The sequence below is a fragment of the Anser anser genome (assembly GCF_964211835.1).
Source record: "Anser anser genome assembly, chromosome: 12".
Lineage (NCBI taxonomy): Eukaryota > Metazoa > Chordata > Aves > Anseriformes > Anatidae > Anser > Anser anser.
This window is the reverse complement of record NC_139733.1, coordinates 21657164-21672701: the sequence shown is the minus strand read 5'-3', so window position 1 is coordinate 21672701 and position 15538 is coordinate 21657164. Positions and strand designations below refer to the sequence as shown.

The 15538-nt window shown below is 43.6% G+C and overlaps 1 protein-coding gene across 8 annotated transcripts in view; it reads right to left on the bottom strand.

Annotated features, from left to right (window-relative positions):
• LOC310880372 (contactin-4) overlaps positions 1–15538 on the bottom strand; it is a 300385-nt gene that overhangs the window by 152255 nt on the left and 132592 nt on the right. The window contains exon 1 of one of the 8 annotated variants that reach the window (XM_083796076.1): positions 15288–15374. The exons of 6 other annotated variants lie outside the window; for them this stretch is intronic. The gene's annotated coding sequence lies outside the window, so the exon portion shown is untranslated. Of the gene's footprint in view, positions 1–14029; positions 15249–15287; positions 15375–15538 lie in introns of those variants that run through there. One more of the 8 variants, XM_083796075.1, reaches the window with a different exon arrangement.

The following is a 15538-nucleotide window of genomic DNA, read 5'->3' as shown; positions in this document are numbered from 1 at the left end:
CCGTGATTCAGGGTGCAGAAACTTCCAAAGGATTACCTTTTTTTTTATTTTTTATTTTTTAAAACTGAAGTATAGTGTTGTAAAAATAACCTTGAGACTTGGGTGCAAAAGAGAGAGCAGAGCTATGGGTTGCCCCGACCGCTGTGGTGACAGACAGAGCCTGGGGCCACGCAGCTTCCCGGCAGCACCAAGCGTTGGAGATCCCAAGCAGACAGGCACACTCAGACGAGTGCAAGAGCGCCCACACTGAATGCATATTGCTGGTCAAGTCTCGAGAGACTAGTCTCAGCAAGACCCAAGCACAAAGGCTGAATATAAAATCAAATTCATCTTGTCTACACAAGAAAAAAAAAAAGGTAGAAAAGTCATAGAAAGCCGAGATCAAAATAAATAAATAAAAAACTCACCAACCAACCCTTCCCACTGAAATAAAAATACCTCCTTCTAATAAAAACATATAGCACCTATGCCTGCTAAAGACGTGTTTGCTTCGTGCTTTCCATGTCTTATGAACAGAACTAAAATTGATCAGTGAACCTACACCAAAATGCTGTTTTCCATTTCCTTCCCTTCAAATCCACCAGCACCTTCCATAATTTTCCTGGCTTCACAGACCCATCAGTGCAGGAGAATAAGTTTTTTTTGACAACTCTTCATTTAAGCAGACAGAATTATCTGTTTATTTTTAAAAACAGACACGTACACAGACCCCGCTGCATGCAAGTCCACATGTGCTCACAGCCCTATTCTCAGCACAGGTGTTTCATCTATTTAATCACAGGAAATTTTGAGTTTAGAGTTCACTGGAGTTACTGAAGGGCACGTATAACTGAGAAGTCATAGCTGGAGGGTAATTACTGGAAGCTCATTTTCACAGTGTGTCTGTCCTTGGTTTCATGTTTTCCAGCATTTTTGCTAATAGCAAGGATGGAAAAGGGGTGTGCTTATTCGGCCTGCTGGTGCCACAAAGATGAAGCAGATACCTGTGAGGATGTGAACGCAATTCAGGTTCATCTTGACCAACTGGACTAATTGCAGACCGAGACAGAAGGATGAAGTTGGGTAACAGACAAGTGCTGTGCACTGTGGTAAGCAGGATGCTGAGTCAAATAGCACAAACATACCAGGGGGTAAGCAGCAAGGTGACAGCTCTGGACAGACCCACGCATGGCTGGATGCCTGTGAACGATGCCACGTGGCTGCGAAAGCAGCAGAAACCCTGTCTGGGATGCACGAACCAGGCGTGCAGGTCCTCCTCATCTGCAACTCCCCGTTAGGTAGGAAACCTCCAGCACTGACAGGTCTCAGAGGCAGAACTGCCCCCAGGTTTGGTGCTGCCTGGCGAGGAAGGTTTGCCCCAAGCAGAAGCATGCAAAGGAGAATGCCACAAAGGCGTGAAGGTCTGCAAAACACATCCTGCAAATAGGAAGCGAATGGAGCTGCTTAGCATAAAACATATTGAAGAGAAAAATGCTAATGGTACTAAAATCTGTAAAAGACTGCTGGAAATAGAAGAAAATAACGTTCTCACGTGCAAAAGGGATGCAACAAGAATCAATATGCACAAGGGATTAAGGTTTAGACTTTAAGAATTTTGGTGATGTTAGGGCCAGCTCAAGCACAGCAATGGGCTGAGTAGGGTGCAGAATATCCATTGCTGATGTTCCTTAACAATTTGTAAGATAAACTTATGAATGATGTAGATCTTGAGGAGAGACAGAGTATGTATTTTGCCTTCAGAGACACCAGTATCTGGAAGGGGAAGGGGAGAATTCCAGTCCGGGGCCCTGAGCCTCTGACTCCTCCAAGGCACCGTCGGGAGATGGCACAGGCTCACTTTAACAGATGCAGCCAGTGACCTACAAAATTGAGTGTCCCAAAATAGAAGGCGCCTTAAAGATGTGTCTGCAAAAGTCCAAATCTTCACAGTAAGACTGTTTTTTTCATGTACGCATCCCTGATTTTTTTCAGCACTCAGGACACCGTTCTTTTCTGCTGTGGGAGCTGCTGTTATGAGTCCTGAGATTAATGTTGGCCTTCCAAAAGCGGCCCTTTTGCATCGACAAAAGAAAAGGGAATTCAAAAGGACGTCTGGGGGAGATGAAGGGTAGCGGGAGCGTGCCAGTGGCATCTCTCACCGAGCTCTCCTCGAGTCACAGCACGTCTGTCAGATCCTGATCCATCTCAAGCTTCTTTGCTGAAATTATCCCTTCTGGAGTTGTGCTTATACACAATTCATATATTATGAAATATATATAGGCGCATTGTGCCTGATAAAACAAATGACACACAAACCATGTTTCTGAGACGTGCTTATGATGAATGGGAATGAAACGCTTCAAAAAATTAATTATCTAAAAAAAAAAAGAATGAGAAGAGCAATGTCACTTGTTACATTTTGTTTCTTCCTTTGGGCATTCATTCCCACTCACGCGATAGAGATTTCATTTCACTCTATCACGGAAGCTACAGCACCTCAACAGATGCAAGTTCCCAACTCACTCCTGTCGTTTGTATCTGTCAGGCTCGTCGGGGCGCGCTGTGCCTGAGCCTTCAGCTCCCAGGTAGGCGCCTGCCAAAGCTCAGCTGTCACCTGGGGAGGGTGACAAGGCGTGGGGAAGCAGTACAGTTATACAAACACCTGCCAGACCTAGCCAGGCCACTCACGGGTGCTTGTACACGGCAATCGGATTACATCAACTGGACTCTGACAGTAAACGTAGTGCTAACCACGTTAGCAAAGATCACTGAAGAAATAACTCAGTAATCGGCCACTGCAGCGAATCGTGACCTCTAGCATTTAAATACAGCTTCTGCTGCCTTGCCAGGACATCAGTGCTCCTCAGCTCCTGCTGATGCTGTATCCCCAGGGAGCTGGCTGCTGGGCAGCTCTGCCAGGCATGGGGCAGAGGGAAGCCCTCCCCACTCACACAGCAGAAGGTGCAGACAGACACCCATCACTGCCACCACCCCTTTCCCACCAGCTACCTTACAAACTCTTAGAAGCTATATGCCTCCTGTCCTTATGCAGAGATGCATAACGTGGCTTGCATGTTGTTTAGGAACTCTGGATTATACTAAAACAGACAATAATTCAGACACTCTCAACATTTTACTGTGCTACAGCATTCCTGTACACCCCTAGCATGAGCAGCAGCAACGTTACAGATGCAATGATCCATGCCCAACGCTGGTGTTCCCAGCTGCACAGCACCTCCGTCCCCTGCTGCTCCAGCCAACCAGAGTGCAAATCACCACTGAAGAAAAAAAATGACAGTAATTAAAGCCTTTTAATTACTACCTACTAACTACCACACATGACGCTCTTAGAGCCCTCGCTATTTGTCCCTTGCCCCCGCGCATTGCCCTGTAAAACCTGAATCATTTGTAAGCACAAATCACTTCAAGCTAAGGAGATCTGGGTGACTAAAGGCAAGCCTAAATTAAAGCTATCAGTGTTAATTAGGGGTCACTTTGTATTGTTCTGCCTTTACCATGGAAGTGATATACCAAAACCACCCACCAGGTGAACAGGCAGTACCGTTCCTGGACAGTGCCTCACTCAGTGACCTTGCAGCTCACCAACCTAAAAACCCCTCCTGACCTCATGCAGGGTAAGATTTTCAATGCAGGATTCGGCAGGTTCAAAAGGAATGGCTATCTTCTGCACCCAAGGAATAAATAATCAGCTCTGCATAGGATGCCAGCTTTAGGGATGGCAACGCTTTGGTTTTATACCTCGAAGAGCAGAAGAAACTTGGCTTTGTATTCAGCAAGCCCAGCTCATCTCTCCTGGCCACATCAGTACAAGTGGTACGAAGCCTATGACACATTCAGCTTTTGTTGCTGATAGCAGAAGACTGCGGGTGAGAGACCTGAGCGCCGCACAGCCTCCTCCTGGTCCCTCCGCAGCTTCCAGGAGAGAACGGGGACGCTCTGCCCAGCTCCGGGATGTAGCACCACAAAGATACACTGGTAGGCCAAGTGAGGTGTTCACCTCCATCTGACTTTTTATCATAAATTTCCCAAGGGAATAAGGGTTAATTTATTACTACCTCAGCTAGACAGAACATTGCCCCGAAGAAACAGGGCTCAGGGGACTCCGCCTGACAATGAAAAGCTTTTTATCCCTAGGTGACTGCGCCGCGGTAATGAATCAAGGCAGTCACTCTCTGAACAAAGACAGACAAGTAACGTTCAAAGTTAAATCCAAGCATATTGTTCACTTTTGAATGAGTCCACTTCAAAATAGACTTTATAAGAGAGCATAATCTGGTCTAGAACATAAAAAACAATGTAAAAATATTAAAAGATCTTTCTATGATGTTTCTAAAATCAGCATCTTAATGACATCTTATTTTTGACTTCTGGAGCTTGTAGAATAATCTATTTTATTTTAAAAACTAAAAAACCCTGTGTCTGTAGGAATTCCAGGAGGGGAATCAAGCACACTGGACATGCACACACAATGAGGTGTGCTTTGCCTGGCGTGCCGCCCACCTGATTGCCTGGGGTGCTTTTTACAATATCAAATCCCGGTGATTTTATTTCCATGTTTCCAAACGCAGTGCTGATGCCCCTGCCCTGTGTGTTTGGGCTGCTCTCAGCGGTTCCCATCAGCGCATGGCTGCAGCCTATTTTCAGTGCTCAATTTCTCACCATGGTTGCGTAAGAAGGCACAGTTCATGGTACAAAGCCAAATGCTCGGCTGTTTATATGAAATTAAGGAACCCATGCAAGGAGGTAATACAGAAAAATATGTGTATTTAGAATTCCAACCAATTTTCCTCCTGGTACCAGTGCGGTATTCCTAGCAGTGAGGACCACATGCAGGATGTCCAGCAAAGGCACAGCGCCCCTGTTGCATGCCCTTTAGGGCTTTTCTTACTGCAGAAATAAATGGTGGTACCACCATTTCCCTTTGAAATCTAAAGATGCTTCTGAGTCAAAACCTTGTCTGTGGTATTTTGATATCAAATAGTCTGCTTTTACACCTAAACATGTTTGTTTCTAAATAAGAGCAAATCCCCCAAACCAACCAACCAAGCATCCAAGAGAAGACAACTGAAGGCTGGAAGGAGCCATTCACCGCGGTGGCACTACCATCTGGGAGCAGCTCGGGAAGCAGAGATTCAAGAACCATGCCTGAGCCCTGGGCGACTTGCCATCAGGTAAAGGGAGAGCAGCAGAGCTCGGCCGCTGGGCAAGTTGACCCTCCCCAGAGCTGGCCCAGGCGCTGGCAGCCCCAGCCCAGCCAAGCAACACGAGGTGGCTCCGACGACACCTCCGTGTAATCGCTGCTGTTAGTTGGTACACTCCGCAACACAATCCTTTTGCTCTGATTTAATTACTAAACATAAAAGGAAATAAACTTCAGAATGAAAACAACGAAATTGCACTGCATGTAATTTATGGGAGCTATTCTTCAGCTGAATGCCATAAAACCCTGCATGTTTATGATACCCTATTAGAGGGCTGAAAACACGCTTGCATTTGCCTATATTGACTATGCAGATTATGTGATATTACTGCCTTTTTCTGCCTCTGCTATTTTTCATAGAAGCAGTGTATTTGTTTAAAGACATCCTTGCACTAAGTATTGGCTGCTGCTAGGAAAAAAAAAAAAGACTGGCTGCATGCTCCCTCGTAGCCACGGGCTATCAAGCTAGGAAGCGGCGAGCAGCTGGCGGAGGTACACAGAGGAAGAGGGCATTGCACATGGTTTTGTTCTCAATCTGGAATATCAATTACTGAGGAAGCAACCCCACGGCCAGACAAAACAAGAACCATCTCTGCAGCGGATAAGTATGTCAAATGATCTGAGCTGCGTGGCATTTCAGGAATGGCGGGATGGTAGCATGAGGATTTATTGAGATATCACATTAATCCCCTGGTTTTCTTGTCATAAGAAACAGATGAAAGGAAATAAGGTTTGCAAACTTGACTGGAGCATTGATTTATGTATAACAGCTTCAAAACACATGGACAGAAAAGCGTGTTCCTGTTATCCTCAGCTTAGGGCTCTGTGCAGCCTTCACTCCGCACCAGAAGAGCTGGGGATTGTGCCTGCCGGCAGCAGGGCTGGCTCCTGGCTCCTCTCCTGAGCTGCTTTCCCCTTCCCCAGCCACCAAACAGCCCTGGAGGAGCTGTCCTCAGCTGTGCTCCTCGCCTGGGGACAGAGCACAGCACCAAGGGGAGGACCCATGAGAAAAGCAAGGGGCTGGGGGGTGTCGAGACCACGTTTCAATGCATACACAACAGTTTTTGACGCTGAAGACGTCTCTAGTGTAGAGATTTTCAAGCCATTCCCTGAACAGCAGATTCTTCTTCCACCTTGCACAGATGGAGTCAGAATGAAAAACAGGATGAATTCACACCAAATTTAGCCTATTCTCTGAAGAGGTGGCAAGAGTTCATCTCTTGCCAGCTTGCAGATAGTCCCAACTATCTATTGATTTAAATATAAGCTGTATATCCTAGTGCTGCAGTCACAACATTCCTTTTTACTGCCTATTAAACCCTCTTTTAATATCTCCTCAAGCACTAATTGTCAACGTTTCAACCTTCATCTACGCCTTATCTTTACGTGCCAACTCTTTGCCAGCCGCAGTCAATATCTTCCACTTCTTGTTTTGCATAGATGGATCTGTCAACGCAAATTTAATACACTCAATATTTGACATAACTTCTTAGGGGTTTCTGGGACAACTTCTCTTAACACATCTTGAATTGAAAATAAATAGTTCAAAAAACCAAGGAGGAGTATGAAATTAGAAAACTAAGACTGAGAAAGACATGAAAAACATGTCTGAGGAAAAATATCATCTACTTTAGCTTCATAGACTGGAAGTTAGGAATCCATCTTGCTGAAACTGTCATCTTAATCATTGCCCTGGATCACTTCTGAAGGGAGAGACAGATCCCCCAAAGCTCAGCCTACTGTTTAAGGCTTTTCCTATTTAGCCTTTTCAGAATACTACCATAACACCAGGACTGAAAGCGGGATGAAAAACAAGGGTAACAGCTCAGGGATGTTCTTTTGGTTTTCCGGCCTGCAACCAAGGGTCCTAACGCGTGGCTTCAGTTCTGTCCTTCAAGGAGTCCTTCTGGAGAATGACATCTGGCACTGTGTCATAGCCCCTTGGCAAGCCTCAGCAAGGCGAGCAGTCCCTTGGCGACCTGGGGATGTCGATGTGCAAGAGAGCAGAACAGCCACAGCACCAGAGGCAAAACCACCCCTACAGCTGGTGGGAGACATCGAAAACAACAAGAGCCAGCTCAGAGGGGTGGGTTGGGCAAGGAGGACAGACGCGGATTTCATTAGGGCTCTCCTCTGCCACACAATTAAAGAGATCTTTGGAATAGCTAGATAAGAATTTAGTGCACACGATAAAACTTAAACTGTACAATTTCAGTTACAACAGTAGTATGTTAATTTATCTCCTGTTAAGACAGTTAAAACAATGACAAGTGGCTATAACCAGAGAGCAGAAATAGCCCATTTTACGGCCCGACTTACAGATCGTTGCTGTAATAGGAGCCTATTAGCTCCAATGGCTTTGGATAAGACCACACTGGAAATAAAAATGGTGCTGGACAAGAAATACTGCAATGTGATAAATACCCGCATCATAGACCCTGTCAGTTACATCAGTTCTATGTACAGGATAACTTGTGAGAAACTATTTACGTTATAAACCTTCACCAAAATTTAACAAGGAGACCTTAATCATTTTTCTTTAATTAAAGCAACAGCTAAAGGCACAACCATTACATACCCCGGTATTTTACAACAACCATATTGCCAAGGGAAACACTATGAAATACCCAAAGTGAGCTAGAAGTTGCAGATAAAACAGGAGAAAGATAAATATTTCAATCAAAGCGATGCTTGTAAGAGAACTCGCTCAATGGCACGACGTGAGCCAGACTCCGGGTGGCAGGAGATAAGCCAAGATACAGCTCAGGCTCACGGAGATGTTATAAGCAATGCACATATGCTGATTTTAGCCTCCACAGTGAAAGGATGAGTGCAAGAAAGCTGTAGTTTCCCCGAAAATATGAGACAGAAGGCAAAGTACCAGAGCTGATAGTTCCAAACACAGCGGGAAAAATCCTATTTCTTTTTTTTTTTAATCACTATGCAAGAGAAAAAATCAGAATAAAGGCACAGCAGGCACTGCTATTGAGTGCTAATCACAAGACTGAATTGCTTTGAGTTTGGAGATATAAAAATATTTAATTTCAGCTTATAAAGTTACTATTTTTAAATGTCCCTCGGTTTATCTGTCTGTGCCTTCTGTCTGCTCACTTCTGCAGAACTTCTCAAGCCAAGCACTCCTCAGACTTTTAAGGCTTGTAAGAATATTAAACTCTGTACAAAGAGCAATTAATACTACTGAGCTCTGCCTTCTTTTAAACTCAGATGGGAAATTACTGCTGTTTATGACGATGAACACGACTGTGGGTTCCTTTCACGTCTTCATTCACAGAAACATTCAGCTAAGAAGTTCAGAAAAACAATTTAAAAAAATCCACACAGAGGATAGTTTCAATGAGGATATTTAAAAAATCAGGCAACTCCTGAGCTGCAGTTTAAATTTATCACAAAGACTACCACCAGGAAAGTCTTCTACTGCGTGGAAGCGACGCTGATGTTTTGCGCCGTGACAAGGAGCGCGCTGGCTCCAAGCGGGGACCGAAGCGCGATGCTGCCCACAGTGCTGCTCGCCACCAGCACGCACTGCTAAAGAGTGCACGTACCAGACGGGGAAAGGAACTGAATTCATGGTGGCATTAAATACTTACGCATACTTGCACTGGGGGAGAGGTGGCTAACCTAAAATGCTGACCTTCCAATCAGTGCAGAGGTATTTAAATATACTCAAACAACAACAAAACCAGCAACTGGCATGCTCGTATAAAATAGAAGAGCCAGGTTCATCTCCTAAGCTCACATCATTAAACAGCATTAATGTGTGCTCATTAACAACTCTAGCAAGCTATATTCCCTGACTGAGTACTCCTTCCTTGCAGCAAGGAATCATGTCACAGATGGGACAGGACTGCATGAGCCGTGCAAGTTATTGCAACACTTCTCCCTCTAGTGTCTTCCTTTGGCCTACATTTCTATGGAACGAGTTTAAATATGATAAATGATAAGAATTTCACCCTTGGCTGGGAATTCAAATTATCATATTGATTAGCTTTGCCACATATAACGGAAAATATTCGCAAAATTGGCAGGCTTTAAAGAATAAAAGTTGTCGCCTTGCAGATGCAGAACAGCAAGGCAGAGCAGAGCTAACCGAGTGGCAAAAACAACTTTCTTCTAACCAAGGAATAAAATCCCAACCTCAGATTATTCTACTGCAATACTTTGAGTATTGACCCATTTCCTGTGCGAAACGTGCCCTCAAATCTCATAGACAAAAAGTCAATTCCGCCGATTTCATTTTCTGAACCACAAGTGCATTTGTTAGGGACAAATTTTATTAGAGAGGAATCTCCAAGTAGCCTGGGAACAGGAGGTGCACAAGCAGGGAGAATTCGGCTAAACATTCGGTGGGATGTAAAGAACATTAGCTTTGTACAGCATAACTGAACTCAAAAACCACTTAATTTTCCCCATCTGATAGGCACTGGCATCATACAGGGATAGTGGGGAAAAGCGGATGCCTTTCCCACAGCCGTCACTTGCAGCAAAGAAATGTGCAAAGCTGCGAAAGAAAAATAAGCCTTTTCTTGGGGGATATCCTCCTAGCAGCAACCCAGTCAGCTCCCAAAAAACACGGTGCCAAGGAGAATATAGGTTCTGTTCCAGATGGAACGTCTGTGTAGAAGCAACTTGAAATCCAAAATCTTATGTTTCCACCATGAAGTGGGAAAGTGCAGTTTTTTTCTGACCCCTCCAGTAAATCTAAGGGTGTACTGCAGCCTGAGGTCAGAGCGAATAATAAAGACTAGATGACTTCTAAACACATCAACATTTGGAACATGAACCCAGTGGTTATGATGGGCTTTTCAGCCACATTTCCCTTTACTTCTCTTTGAAGGACATCTTTCCTGCTGCCCCCAGGGCTGGAACGTGGCACGGAGGGCACGGGGCTGCACATACGGCAGGGGCAGGATGTGCAGGCTGTGCTCTGCACTGTTTCAGACCGACCCTCAACAGCAACACAAAATTCCTCACAACCAAAATTTTAGCTGATTAAATACAAATGGGAAATCTCCTTATTGCCTCCCTCAACGTCAGCCTCCAACAACTCATTAAACTTAACTGTACAAAACTTTGGAGAAAGGAAATAGCTAATATATGTTGCTTACATGATGCTGAACTGCTGTAATACACAGAGCACATTAAATTTGACATCCTGGGAAAATGAAAATCTATACTCAGGTGTGCATAACTCAGCAAATTGATGAAAAACTTAATTCACAAAAATTATATCTTTAGCTATGATGGAACGTAAGAAAATATACCTCAACCCTGAGATTTTAAGACCAAATATTTTTTTCTGTGTCTCCAGCTAAGACAATTTATTTACTTGTCATCCTGTTGATTCATTCCTAAGAAATATCATATGCATATAGAGAGGAAATAGATTTTTTTTTTTTTTTTTTATTTCTAGTAGTATAAAAAATGTTTCAAGCTGTCCACAGACTTGGAACAGGGGAGGCAGCGTGTGATGGATTAGTGACCAGAGTGCAGGTGAAATGGTCAAACTTGCATGCCAAAGACAATTTATCATGGGACTTCCACAGCTCTGCAGCACCTCTCTCTCACATGGCTCTTAGCCGTACACTGTTTGCAGTATTTGCTTTATCAATATTTTTCACTGCAAACTACGTCCTCTTTTCAAAATCAAAGGGCTGCTCAAGTCATTTTTTCTTTCCCAGTTTCTCTTGGTGCTTGCTCACCCCCGCCTGTCCTCTGGGCACTCCCAAGGATCCAGTGTAACGTTTTCACCCATCCCCATGCAGGATGGATTCTCCACGCGTCTCCCAAGAATGGTCATAGCCAATAAAAAGCAGTAATTAGACAGGGCCAAAATTAATTCACAGTGATTTTGATGACTTGCCTTAAATGTTACGTGTCATTTTGTGACAAGAACATGTCATTATGCTTACATATAGCTTAGCACATGTAATATCTAGGGAACACGTTGAAATAAACAGCAGTTAAGTGGTGCCTAATATCAAGTACGGAGATCAGTCTGTAGATTTCTTGTGGGAGCATTACACTAAACCCTAATATTGATGTAAGGTTAAAATATATTCTAAATCAATTGATATTTAAAGCTGCATCACTGTTAGTGTGTCTGGGTAACGCAAAAACCTTGTTAACCCTCATGTATGGATATTTAACTTGAAAACGTTACCTCAATTTGATACTAGGAGAAGACATTTAGTATTATCAGCAGTCTTTTAGGCTACTAAAAAACAGCCATATAGCGTATTTTCATCTTGAATAGCATGGGCTGGAACTCAACACAAACTAACCAACTTCTGTTATTTTCAGTGGAATACGTTAACACTGGCAGAGAACCTAACTCTATAGGGAACACAATAGTTTTGGGAAAAAAGGAAATAATTTTCTCTATTTCATTACGTTTTGTCTTGATTCTTCATTTAGATCACAAGAGTTCAGCTTTGGCTGGAAAGGTTAACCCTGACATAGCTGTAACCATAAAGGAGAAAATGCTGTAGCTCAGGCAATGGAAAGCCATGAGGGAAGGGCCGGTCTTAGTGGTTATCAGCACAGAAAGGGGCAGATGGTTTGGTTTCATTCTTTCTGCCCTCTCTTATTCCACCCGTCCCCTTCCCTGTGATGAGCTGGGGGCAGCGAGGATGCTCACTGCCCTCAGCTGCCCCCTCAGTCACTCCTTCTGCCACTCGTTTGCCCCTGGTACCTTTGATTTCTCCTCGGGGGAACAGCAGCCTACCTGCGGTTCTTGCTGATCCAGAGGGGGCTGGAAGGACTCAGAGGAGGAACAACTTCATTGTGCCACCCCAGTTTTCTTTCAAGGTCCCCAGCTATTTGCTATTTTCCCTCCCTGGCTGCGTTTGAGATTTGCAGCACACCCTACCTCCTCTGCTGCTTCACGTGGTGTTTACACTTCCCAGCCTCCGAAGAGGGTTTAAATTATTTCCTGTTTCTTCAGTCTGGGATGTGGTCACCCGGCTGTCTCCGATGCTTCCACTCCAGTAAATACCATTATGGTTTAATGACCCTCTACCATCCCTCTCTTGAGGGCAGATAGTGAGTCCACACGCACGGAGACAGCTGAAGATACACAGCTTCATCAAATCTCCTCAAATCCATAATTTATACACAGGGAAAATCACCAGCCATCTAACCTGATTAGGTTCTCATGCCCCGCTTGCAGGAGACAGAGATATTTTGAGAACTATTCGTAAAAATCAGTGAGAGGTGAACCAGGCACCTGCCTTATAAAGGGGACTGTACCTGAAACAATCAGATGAGCCTTGAGGTACTCGGGAATCTCAGAGCCGTGCCTAAATGTCTTTCTGTGGAAGAGCTAATATGGTGTGGAGCCTTTTGCTCTGTAACACAAACCTGATTTTATTAACTTTTTTTCTAAATTCAGTATTGAAAACATATCTCAAGCATTTTAGAAACAAATCCTTCGCTTTGAGGACGACTGGACCAAATGCTGAACTTCATAATTTAAGGCCTACAACAAACTCATCATTATGAAGGTACCATGATTCATTGGTGAAGCCAGGTCTCCTGCCCTTTTAACTAAGGATAGAAGCTTTGTGTGTAAACCAGAAACTGCATTTGTCAGGATAAGAAGATACGTGAAACTTTGCATGCTTAAATATACACACTGCGCTTGCAGTGTTTTTAAAATCAATACTGCTTGAGCTCCACAGTTCATGTCATTTTCAACTCAATTCATAACATTTTTTCAACACACAAGAAAACATTATTGCAGCTGAATACAGAATACCGTACGTTTGACTTTGTACTATGCTCTTAAAGACATCATCTTGCATGAAAGGGAAAGCCCTGCAATATTGCTAGCACCAGTGCAAGGCACGCTGCTGATTCTGCACAGCTCAGCAACTCTCCTGTCGCCTTCCCTCCAATGTCATTTCTGAACGCTCCCAGACAGTTGTGGGACTTGGCATTAACTGCAACTGCAGTTGCTCCATTTTACTTGAACAAAGAATTAGAAAACTCTTTGTAGGCTTTATCCAGTCTTTCACACATTAGACCAGTTCTGTCCCACGAACAACTTGCAGGTGACTACATCAGACAGTCTCAAGTCAATGTTCCTGATAGAAATCTAGGTCTGTGTATTAGCTTCATCCCATATTTCACGCTATAGCCCATAAAGATGAAAACTGCAGAAAACCAAGTTTTATAACACCTGCTATCACAAATGCAACATCTGACACATCCACTCAAATTTAGTTATTGACTAGTATCTCATAGTCCAGAAGATCTGAAAGGGAATAGTTTTATCATCACTACAGCTAACTAGTAGCCTTGCTTAGTATTAACCTTGCATACAGCAACCAGAGACATTTTGTTAACTACCTGCAACACTGAGACACTGCTTGGGCTCCGATTCCTCAGCTGGGAGTCGGAAGCCCAAGGTGTGGTGCAAAGAAAGGTCTCCGCTCAACACATCTACCTACCTATGGCCATGCAGTCATGATCTGTGCACAGAGATGTCCTTGTTTGTTAGGACCCCACTTTTCCCTTATCGCCATAAGGGTAAGTTGCCATGCCAAACCTACTTTGTGCATGTAATTTCATGTCATGTACTGAAATCTACCAAGCAAATAACTCCACAGAAAAAAAGCAAAGATCAGTACCATCCTAGTACCCTTCCAGGCTGAACATTGCCACTTACTACAAAACACTATTTTTTTTTAGCTTATGCAGAGATTTTATTAACATGCTTAGGCATCAACAGCAGCTAAATGCGACTTTTAAATCTCTCTTCGTGCTACGAACTACTCAAGTTCCATAATCATTCATACAGTAACTTACCGGTGCATGTGACAGCTGTTCCCAAATTCCTCCCCGTGGTCTTACACTTGATATTTTTCCACGTCCAGCACATCTTCCCTCCTCAGCATGAAGCTGTTTCTCTATTTGACCACAGTCCTCTTAGACGTCTACTGCCTTATTTACATTTCTTTTGCAGAGCACTTGAATTTCATTCCCCTGATATAGGGTTTCCTTCTGGCAAGCCTTAAATTTGTCTTCTTTAGTCCGTTTGCCAACTGCCTGGGCTAGTCAGCTTCTGTAAATTCTGCCATCTCCTTTAAAGTCTACAACACTGCATTTTATACCTTGCCATAAGACATACTTTATTTCTTTGGTATCCTTCTGACGCTACCCTTTCAACATTAAATCACTGGTTTTCCCTACCCAAAACCAGGCTGATACTGGTGCAGCCCGTGGCTTTATAGGCAAAACTACTTTATAGGTTCCTTGAGAATACGTATCTTTTAATTGTAGTGAAACAGAGCTCTAACAAAGGCTTTCTGTGCAATAAATACAGGCAGGGCTTACCTGTGATTTACAGCTTGCCTCCTACCATACAATAAAGCTGTCTGGTGCGCCATCAGAACTATTAACTAAGCAGCATTGAGCTGAACATTCAAAAATCCTCTGATTCATTTGTTCAAAGCCAAATGTATGATGTCGAAGTCAATACATAAAATTGCAGCTAAGGAATTAACAGCTTACAGAAATCAAAGATCCCTGTCACCTCCACACTCCGCACAGCAGAGCCTGGGTAGCTGAATGTATGCTTTGCTTTAACACGGATATACATTTCTTAGGGAAAAAGACTGCAGTAAAATAGGGCAGATCTTGCATCAGTGCTTTCTCTTAGCTGAGTCCTTCAGCTCATTTATTGATACTTTGAAACCCAAAAGCAATAGGACTTTCATTCAGCTCATAAAAACTTAACTATTTCATGGTTCAGCGTTATTCCATATAAGCTTAATCAGAAGTGACATCAAAAGTAAACTAAAGCAAAGCAAACTTGAAACGATATCTGTCGCTGGACAGTAAAAGATTCAAATGATGTGCAATAAAGCCTTTAAAGCATACAGAAAACACTGCTTTCCTATTACGTTCCTCAGTAGCTCAAGAGTACCAGTGATTACTCCGTGCATTCTTTAAAGAAACCTCTCGTTAAATCATTTTTACTTTGAGTACAAAACCGATCATTTCACACTTCATTCCACCTGTTGGGCGCTCCCACCCAACTCTCTCCCCTTCTCAATTTCTGCACCTGTAGAAGAAGAGCACCAGCACGACGAACCCCACACCAGGCATCGGAGACGTGTGACCGCTCACTGGAGACGACAGAGCTTTACGCAATGAATGCTGAAGCATTCACTGAACTCCAGGCCTGTAAAAGCATTTTCTTTCAGGAAAAAGGAGCCGTGTGCCTACATCACACTCACATTTCCATACTTTGCCTAATTTGGTGTCTCGCTCTATGTAAGAGCAGACAAGCCACTCCTTCGCTGGATCTTGCCA